The sequence below is a fragment of the Oncorhynchus gorbuscha genome, linkage group LG22, assembly GCF_021184085.1.
Source record: "Oncorhynchus gorbuscha isolate QuinsamMale2020 ecotype Even-year linkage group LG22, OgorEven_v1.0, whole genome shotgun sequence".
NCBI lineage: Eukaryota > Metazoa > Chordata > Actinopteri > Salmoniformes > Salmonidae > Oncorhynchus > Oncorhynchus gorbuscha.
Window position 1 is genome coordinate 25,732,106 of NC_060194.1, and position 10,656 is coordinate 25,742,761.

At 43.6% G+C, this 10,656-nt stretch overlaps 1 long non-coding RNA gene across 1 annotated transcript; it reads right to left on the reverse strand.

Moving 5' to 3' along the window:
- Positions 1 to 7,445: 7,445 nt before the first annotated feature.
- LOC124010024 lies at positions 7,446 to 9,964 on the reverse strand. Its single transcript, XR_006834348.1, has 3 exons — positions 9,646 to 9,964; positions 9,288 to 9,392; positions 7,446 to 9,145 (listed from the first exon to the last, which is right to left on the reverse strand). It is a non-coding gene; the product is annotated as an uncharacterized LOC124010024 (long non-coding RNA).
- Positions 9,965 to 10,656: the final 692 nt, after the last annotated feature.

Sequence of the window (10,656 nt, forward strand, 5' to 3'; positions counted from 1 at the left end):
CCAAAACCAACCATACACCCACCCCACCCACAGAGGACAGAAGACGTAATGACACTGCAATAAGAGGAAGAGAGGAGAGACGAGGAGAAGGGAGGCTGGTTGGGTAATGCTGGGAGGCTTCAATAAAATTTAATCCTATTATGTTTCCCACTAGAGGGCAACAATAATAAAGGTTTCCCTAATAACACGGCAGTGCAAGCCAGACCCAAATAGAAAGCTCCTCCGGTGAAGTCCCATAGTCCTACATATATCGTCTCATTAGCTAAATTGCTGATGGGCCACGTTTCACCTCTGAGGCCTCTGAGATTTGGCCGTAGTAAAGGCAATGGAAGAGTTAAGCCAAACAAATGTGTTTCATCAAACTAGAGTTTGGGCTGTTCTGCATAGAGGGAATGGGGGATGAAGGAGGAAGGGCTGAGGGAGAGAAGGAGTGAGGGAATGTGGGGGTGGGAACTGAGAGAAACCAAGCCCTGAGGAAACCAATCAGAGCTTCTCCACCCTCTTCCTGTCGCTAAGCCACCGGGGTCTCAGGTGTGCACTACACAGGCTAATAGTGCTTAAACTTGATTGTTTGTGTGTTAGTGTAGTCTGGGTTTTGTAAATTACCATTTTGGAAAATGAAAGTCCAATCACTGACAAATCAACAAAATTGCAATGCAAGAGAGGTATAACAACACAACAACAAGGATAACTGAAGCAAAACTGTAAGGATCACAAATCTCGTTATGATCATTCTGTAAGTTGCTGTATGAGCTACAAAATAAACATGAGATGTACTCTCTGTACTAAACATGTGAGGTGTACTCTCTATCCTAGATGTGAGGTGTACTCTCTATCCTAGATGTGAGGTGTACTCTCTATCCTAGATGTGAGGTGTACTCTGTATCCTAGACATGTGAGGTGTACTCTGTATCCTAGACATGTGAGGTGTACTCTCTATCCATGTTGTGAGGTGTACTCTCTATCCTAGATGTGAGGTGTACTCTATCCTAGACATGTGAGGTGTACTTTCTATGCTAGACCATGTGAAGAGTACTCTATATCCTAGACATGTGAGGTGTGCTCTCTATCCTAGATGTGTGGTCGCTCTGGATAAGAGCGTCTGCTAAATGACTTAAATGTAAATGTGTACTCTGTATCCTAGACATGTGAGGTGTACTCTCTATCCTAGATGTGAGGTGTACTCTCTATCCTAGATGTGAGGTGTACTCTCTATCCTAGACATGTGAGGTGTACTCTCTATCCTAGATGTGAGGTGTACTCTGTATCCTAGACATGTGAGGTGTACTTTCTATGCTAGACCATGTGAAGAGTACTCTCCATGGGCAAATTGGCCATCTGGCAATTCTGGCAAATGCCAGATGGGTAGGTCCATGTTTTTGTTCGGGGAGTATGTGTATTTTAATTGTTTTATCAACGTTTATTTGATTCTGATTCTCAGTCTCTTCAGCCTGCTAGTGGGTCTTAGTTTATGAGCTGTAGTAACGAATGACTCTGGTGTCGGATTACATTACAAAGCCACTGCCACTGGAGGCGGGAAAGTCCCACCAATTTCCCACTTATTTCATTTGCTGAAAGGCCTGTCACTTCTCTGCAGCAAGAAATGCATACTGTCAAACGTAGCACAGCGCTGGAAATCTATCCACATCAACTAGTGCCAGCATCGTTCTATGACAAACACAGAAGGTTTGATATTGAATTCAATAGAACAGAGAAAGAGAGGGAGAGAGAGAGACGGCCAGTTCGTTAATGTAGCCATTGGCTGTATTAAACAACCAAAACATTAAGGAACTGGCCGGCTCTCTTCTCTCTCTGTTTTTATTATATTTTCATTATATGTAGCCTAATATTTAAACACTTCGCTAAGTGGGCAGGGGGGAACACATAACATGCACTAATTTGAAATACACTCACTGGCCAGTCTAGTATCGGGTCGGATCCCCCTTTGTCTCCAGAACAACCTGAATTCTTCAGGGTATTCTACAAGGTGTCGGAAAAGTTCCACAGGGATGTTGGTCCATGCTGACGTGATGGCATCATACAGTTGCTGCAGATTGGATGGTGGTACTGTCTGGTAAGCCATTAAACCTTAGGATATGAAATCCAGGCACTTATATTTGCATATAAGTAGTTAGGCTTTTGTAAGGTATTATGAGCTAATGATAATCAATTAGGCATTTATTTAGTATTTTTCCCCTGTTCGTCTGGTATCAGTGCTGTGGGAAAGGATTAGCAGAGACAGCTCAGAGGTCAGTGCAGTGGAGGTAGGAAGAAAACAGAGACACAGATGTACTGCCAGTTCCTTAATTTGTTGGCTCTATATGTAATAGCAATTAACACTTTGGAGTGACAGACAGACAGACAGACAACAGAGGAGAATCAAGGAAAAGCACAGACAGAGTGACACCAGAGAAGATGCAGAGACAGGCTGCACAACAGGGAGGCAGTGGCACGGTTACAGTGGTGTGTTGTATCTCCAGTGGTGTTTTTACATGTTGTATTTGTCTTAAACAGGAACTGGTTAAAATGTGATGTTGGCTGGGGTGGCTAAAATGCCAGGGCTGAATTTTTGTCCTATCCTAGGCATGTGAGGTACACTCTGTATCCTAGGCATGTGAGGTGTACTATGTATCCTAGACATGTGAGGTGTACTATGTATCCTAGACATGTGAGGTATACTCTGTATCCTAGGCATGTGAGGTGTACTCTGTATCCTAGGCATGTGAGGTGTACTCTGTATCCTAGGCATGTGAGGTGTACTCTGTATCCTAGGCATGTGAGGTGTACTCTGTATCCTAGACATGTGAGGTGTACTCTGTATCCTAGGCATGTGAGGTGTACTCTGTATCCTAGACGTGAGGTGTACTGTCTATCCTAGGCATGTGAGGTGTACTCTGTAACCTAGACGTGAGGTGTACTCTGTATCCTAGGCATGTGAGGTGTACTCTGTATCCTAGACGTGAGGTGTACTCTGTATCCTAGGCATGTGAGGTGTACTCTGTATCCTAGGCATGTGAGGTGTACTCTGTATCCTAGGCATGTGAGGTGTACTCTGTATCCTAGGCATGTGAGGTGTACTATGTATCCTAGGCATGTGAGGTGTACTCTGTATCCTAGGCATGTGAGGTGTACTGTGTATCCTAGGCATGTGAGGTGTACTCTGTATCCTAGGCATGTGAGGTGTACTCTGTATCCTAGGCATGTGAGGTGTACTCTGTATCCTAGGCATGTGAGGTGTACTCTGTATCCTAGGCATGTGAGGTGTACTCTGTATCCTAGGCATGTGAGGTGTACTCTGTATCCTAGGCATGTGAGGTGTACTCTGTATCCTAGGCATGTGAGGTGTACTCTGTATCCTAGGCATGTGAGGTGTACTCTGTATCCTAGGCATGTGAGGTGTACTCTGTATCCTAGGCATGTGAGGTGAACTCTGTATCCTAGGCATGTGAGGTGTACTCTGTATCCTAGGCATGTGAGGTGTACTATGTATCCTAGGCATGTGAGGTGTACTATGTATCCTAGGCATGTGAGGTGTACTATGTATCCTAGGCATGTGAGGTGTACTGTGTATCCTAGGCATGTGAGGTGTACTCTGTAACCTAGGCATGTGAGGTGTACTCTGTATCCTAGGCATGTGAGGTGTACTCTGTATCCTAGGCATGTGAGGTGTACTCTGTATCCTAGGCATGTGAGGTGTACTCTGTATCCTAGGCGTGAGGTGTACTCTGTCTATCCTAGGCATGTGAGGTGTACTCTGTAACCTAGACGTGAGGTGTACTCTGTATCCTAGGCATGTGAGGTGTACTCTGTATCCTAGGCATGTGAGGTGTACTCTGTATCCTAGGCATGTGAGGTGTACTCTGTATCCTAGGCATGTGAGGTGTACTCTGTATCCTAGGCATGTGAGGTGTACTCTGTATCCTAGGCATGTGAGGTGTACTCTGTATCCTAGGCATGTGAGGTGTACTCTGTATCCTAGGCATGTGAGGTGTACTCTGTATCCTAGGCATGTGAGGTGTACTGTGTATCCTAGGCATGTGAGGTGTACTCTGTATCCTAGGCATGTGAGGTATACTATGTATCCTAGGCATGTGATGTGTACTGTGTATCCTAGGCATGTGAGGTGTACTCTGTATCCTAGGCATGTGAGGTGTACTCTGTATCCTAGGCATGTGAGGTGTACTCTGTATCCTAGGCATGTGAGGTGTACTCTGTATCCTAGGCATGTGAGGTGTACTCTGTATCCTAGGCATGTGAGGTGTACTCTGTATCCTAGGCATGTGAGGTGTACTCTGTATCCTAGGCATGTGAGGTGTACTCTGTATCCTAGGCATGTGAGGTGTACTCTGTATCCTAGGCATGTGAGGTGTACTCTGTAACCTAGACGTGAGGTGTCCTCTGTATCCTAGGCATGTGAGGAGTACTCTGTATCCTAGGCATGTGAGGTGTACTCTGTATCCTAGGCATGTGAGGTGTGCTATGTATCCTAGCTGTGAGGTGTACTATGTATCCTAGGCATGTGAGGTGTACTCTGTATCCTAGGCATGTGAGGTGTACTCTGTAACCTAGACGTGAGGTGTACTCTGTAACCTAGACGTGAGGTGTACTCTGTAACCTAGACGTGAGGTGTACTCTGTATCCTAGGCATGTGAGGTGTACTATGTATCCTAGGCATGTGAGGTGTACTATGTATCCTAGACGTGAGGTGTACTATGTATCCTAGGCATGTGAGGTGTACTATGTATCCTAGGCATGTGAGGTGTACTATGTATCCTAGACATGTGAGGTGTACTATGTATCCTAGGCATGTGAGGTGTACTATGTATCCTAGACGTGAGGTGTACTATGTATCCTAGGCATGTGAGGTGTACTATGTATCCTAGGCATGTGAGGTGTACTCTGTATCCTAGACGTGAGGTGTACTCTGTATCCTAGGCATGTGAGGTGTACTATGTATCCTAGACGTGAGGTGTACTATGTATCCTAGACATGTGAGGTGTACTATGTATCCTAGGCATGTGAGGTGTACTATGTATCCTAGACATGTGAGGTGTACTATGTATCCTAGGCATGTGAGGTGTACTATGTATCCTAGACATGTGAGGTGTACTCTCTAACCTAGGAATGTATTCTAGAAACCTGTATCCTAGAATGACTGACAATGGTTGAACTTGATCAATTCTGGGACCAATGTTAACTGAAAATGGCAAAGTATGTGTTCAAATAGTGCACCAACACAAAACCTAATTTCGTCGTTATTTGATAAATCTGATAAATGCGAATTGTACTCAGTCTCCCATTTCTCTCATGCAAATATAGCACAATATTTATCATAAGCGACAAGGTGAGTGAGGATATCAATCATATTCTCCAGACAGATGTAGTTATTAAGTGAGCCAGTGTAACAGTATTATGAAGCCCCGAATAACAAAGGGTTATTTATGTGTGTGTGTGTGTGTGTGTCAGACCGAGAATCAGACAGAGAGAGGGAGGTAGAGAAACAAAGATGGAGAGAGAGAGAGTGTGTCACATTCCTTCCTGTTCCTGTACCACCCTCCAACCCCAGAGCTGCAGACTCAAGGCGGTTTCCAGAATCAAACAATTTCACGCAGCTACTGGAGGAGGAAATGAACTGAGCCCAGAGCAATAATAAAATTATACAAATGTTATTACAGACTCGCCTGCTACTGTCCTACTTTAATTCAAATTTGGGCACTCCAGGCAGTGCTGGTGGCAGAGACCTTCCTGAATAAATCAACATTAGCTTACGTCTAAATTATTAAGGAAGTGAGAGACTTTCTTGTTTATAGTATGAATTATTAAACAAGTGTTTAACGCTGTTTTTCTTCATGAATCCCCAAATATTAATTGCTAATGATCTTTAAGGTGTGTGTTTTATCTCTGTGCCCCCCTAAGCTGTATCGGCTGCTGAGAGGCATTTTGCATCAGAAGCTTTAAGTTTAGAAAATTTTACATACAGTAAATGTGTTGAACGTTAGATGAGGGAATTAGATAATGCGTTTCCTTCTGTATAATATGCATGATGTGGTAATTGGTTCGGTATAGCACAAATAAACTTCTCTTTCAGTCGGGTCTACTATAGGACAGACATTTTTTTGAATTTTCACAAATGTTCCACTATTTTTTACTTTGTTGTCTATTACATTTGATCAATGCCTACAGCCTTATTGTCACGTAGAGTTAATAAAAGCCTTGTTCAGGCCATCCTTGCCTCACTAAATAGGCATCAATGTAAACAATAAATACAGTTATTTTGCCAAACCTAACACTGCATTTTATTGTGTAAGAACCGTCATCTTAAAGAGAACCGTCATCGCTCATTAGGCATTTCATCACCTGAGCAGCTGAACAGAATAAGCATGAACCCATTATTCAATGTCATTTTGCATTTGCACCAAATACTGTTGGTGTCTGGCGCAAGCTTGGTGTCAATCTGGAACATCAAACAGTGTATGTAATACAGCAGCAGAGGCAGGAGGAATACAGGGAGATGTTTCTATCTATCTATGTGTGTGGAAAGGTGATTGGATACAAAACCCTGCAGTGGAATCTAATTATTCAAGGGTTGAACAGAACATAGGTCGTCATGCATTACACTCACAAACATGGACAATGTAATACTGTTCCTTAGTGCAATAAAGTGTGATACATCATCTATTTCTTTCTTATCTATATTAAACCTGTAGTTACTAATTATATTAGGGACTGATCTGAGCTCTCTTCCTGTCCACTCCCTTCCCTTCGGCCCGGTCCTATGATGAGCTAGATCTGTAAATCAGTACTTGTGGCAGACAGAGCTTTCCCTGTACCCTATTACATGAGGAAATAGTTGATGGTCGCCCTCAGATGCTAATTTATTTGGGCCATAAAGAGGATATAGGGCGAACTGAGAGTGTTGGACTGTGGCCTTAAGGCCCTGAAGGGAAGCCCGTAGGCTGGGGAGAGAGGAGTGGAGGGGGAAGGGGGGGTTGTAGTACTATGACCTGTCCAGCCTACTTGTGGACTCAGACCAATATCTATTTGAGCAGAGCTTTAAGATCCTTTTCAAATCAGCTACAGAGTAAATTAAATTATGTCGTGCCATGAAGTCACTTATGGTAGTTGTACAAGTGTTAGATGGGATTTAATGTTATTTTCAGATTTCTTTTGCTAGAACATTACAATTTACAACAATAATCAATTCATGACCAGGCATTGGAATCAAGTTGCCTTTGGAGATTCTCAATTAGCTTTGCTAACTCCTACGTCCTCTGTACTCCCCTTGCCTCTTTTTGATAAAATGTTAAAGGTAATCGAGGAGAGGAGGCGAGGAAATGTGGAAACAAATGCGCTTGTATGTAATGAGCCTCTCCTCCAGTCATGCGTCATCAGGAAAATGAAGTTTACAGGGTTGGATCCCAAAATAAATGAAGCTATCAAAACAAATGTAACTACTGTGCAAGACATTTAATAGATAAAAGGATAACAGCTGATTCAAAGGGGAGTGTAGTGGATCTCAAAACTCTTCCGTGATGGTAGGATACACATGACATATCCTTGATGAAAGGTGGCTATCAAGGAGGGGAGGACACTCTTCCGTTTTCCTACTAACAAATTGACACTGTCCTTGACCCCTCGACCACTTATCAGTTTTCGGGTCATGGAGGAGAGAGGACGGTCCTTTGCTCAAATGATAATCTCCCTTTGAGTCCCCCTCACCTCCTTAGCCCTGACAGTCTATTGTGAGGCTTGTGACTGCCCTCCTCTGGTTAACAGTCTAATAGCAGATGCATTTACATTTTAGTCATTTAGCACAGGGGTTCTCAAACCTTTTCACTCAGGTTCCACTTCCATCACTAGGGAACATCCCGCATCTAATGTGTATTCATGTGATTTGAGTGACTCAAATATTACAACAAAATCTATGGGCTAACAAATGTTAGCTGACATAGGGTAGTTGATCTGGACATTTATGACAAGTTGGAAATATTTCTCTATGGTATGCAATGACTTACATGACAAGAGGAAAACTGATGATGACCACTATCCATTTTTGAAATTGCACCTTGTGCATTCTACTATTCCAACTTTAAAGAATAAGTTGACAAAATGTGGGGTGTGACTTACAGGAGCAATTAGAATTTTGTACCTTGCTCAACTGCTCATCAACAGATTTTTCACCTTATCGGCTCAGGGATTCAAACCAGCAACCTTTAGGTTACTGGCCCAACATTCTTAACCAGTAGGCTGTCTGCTGCCCCATGAAACCAACCATACTTTCAAACCTTACTTTCCTCAAAAAACAATGGTGCCCAGGGGGTGGCGCTGTTGACATGTGTAAATATCTTAAACTAAGTTGGGGAGGGAGGTAGGGGAATTAAAACAAAATGGTATACGATTGTCCTTATTGTAATATTGTTAGAGTTAAGCTTTCTATCTTTACCTTTTGAACATTTTTTAAAATCGCTTTTGTACTATGTTCACAATTGTGTGGTAAAATTTCACAACTCTTAGTACGAAACTCAAAACAGATCAAAAAGGCTGTTTTTTCTTAACTTTAAGCACATTTTCAATTGACCAAGTACAACACACAAAATCACAGAGTAAATGTTTCACCAAACCTACTCAGTGTTTCATCTAGAAATACCTTTCATAAAAAGTCATTTCCTTTCACAATGCAATACTTTTCATTTGTTTAAATACATTAACTGTTTGGTAAACCTATAGATTTTAAACTGGTTTATATGGATTTGGAGAACTACAGAAATAAAAGGTGTGTTTGTAAAGTATAAACATCTAAATAACATGTATGATAACCATACATAATGATAACTCGTTATTGCCATTTGATTTCCAATAGTGGTAACCACAAGTGGTCACCATATAAAAGGGTGTATTAAAACTTGCATTTTCTTTCAACATGGAGCAGGATAGACAGCAAGGGAGAGGAAGAAATGAAAGAGTTTGTGGACAACGGGCCCATCAAAGAGGTGGGCATGGGGACCCCGTCAAGGAGGTGGAACATCAGCGAAGGAGGCAGATGGCAGCGAACTGTTGTCTAATGGAAGTCCGTGCCGTCGTCATTGACCATGTGCTAAACAGAGGCCTTACTGCGGCAGAGGCTGGCAGAGTAGTTCACCCCAATCTGAAAAGATCAACTGTCAATTCAATCATGAGGACAAGTCTGCAGGATATGCACAATGCTTTACCCTTATATTTAGTGTCAAGTTCACAAAACATGTTAGTATTCTTAAGGTATGATCTATTGACAGTATACTCTGTTCTACCCTCAGAATTGACAGAAGACGGTGGTGGCCGTGGCAGTGTGCTGACCGACCAGCAGGAGTGGACAGTGGTGGAAATGGTGTGTGCCAGGAATGACTTATGGCTGTCTGAAATAAAGCAGAACATTGAGGAGAATGATGACACCTTTGCCAATGTGGCATCCATCAGCCTACCAACATTCGCTACTTTTTGAAGAGGCACCAGCTATCTATGAAACACTTTTACTTGGTGCCCTTTGAAAGAAACAATGACCGGGTGAAGCAACTGCTGGCCGAGTAATTTCAGGTACAGCACTATATACTGTATTACTGTTACTATTTGACAATACCATATTGGAACTATATTGTAAAAATAACTCACCAAAATACATTTTTAGAGGGTGATGGTGTTTGATGCTGCTGTGACCCATCATAAGCATATATTTGTTGATGAAGCGGTCGTCATATGGAGGAGACCAAGGCGCAGTGTGGTAAGCGTACATACTTATTTTAATGAAGAAAGAACACTGAACAAACTATACAAAACAACAATATGGCTAGTGCAAACAGGCAACTAAATATAGAATAACAACCCGCAAAATACCCAAGAAATATGGCAACCTAAATATGGTCCCCAATCAGAGACAACGATTAACAGCTGCCTCTGATTGAGAACCAATCTAGGCAACCATAAACATAAACCCCTAGACATACAAAACCCCCTAGACATACAAAACCCCCTAGACAATACAAAAACTAAACAAATGACCCTCATCACACCCTGACCTAACCAAAATAATAAAGAAAACAAAGATAACTAAGGTCAGGGCGTGACAGTAGCCACCCCCCTGAAGCTGCGGACTCCCGCCCGCCCGCAAACCTAAACCTATATGGAAGGGTCTGGGTGGGCATCTAACCTCGGTGGTGGCTCTGGTTCTGGATGCCGCCCCCCTCCTTTACACTGAGTCCGCTCTTGTAGCACTGACCCGTGGATCATCGTCGGAGGCTCTGGACTGTGGATCCTTGCCGTAGGCCCCGGGCTGGGGACCCTCGCTGCGTGGATCATCGCCGGATATTCTGGACTGGGGACCGTTTCTGGAGACCCCGGACTCGGGACCGTCGTTGGAGGTTCCGGACTGTGGCCCGTCGTTGGTGGTTCCGGACCGTGGCCCGTCGTTGGTGGTTCTGGACTGTGGCCCGTCGTTGGAGGTTCCGGTCTGGGTACTGTCGCCGGACGCTCTGGACTGCCGAGGCGCACTGTAGGCCTGGTGCGTGGTGCCGGCACTGGTGGTAACGGGCTGGGGAGCCGCACCTCAGGGCGAGTGCGAGGAGCAGAAACAGGGCGTACTGGACTGCCGAGGCGCACGCAGAGCCGGTGCAGGATATCCTGGCT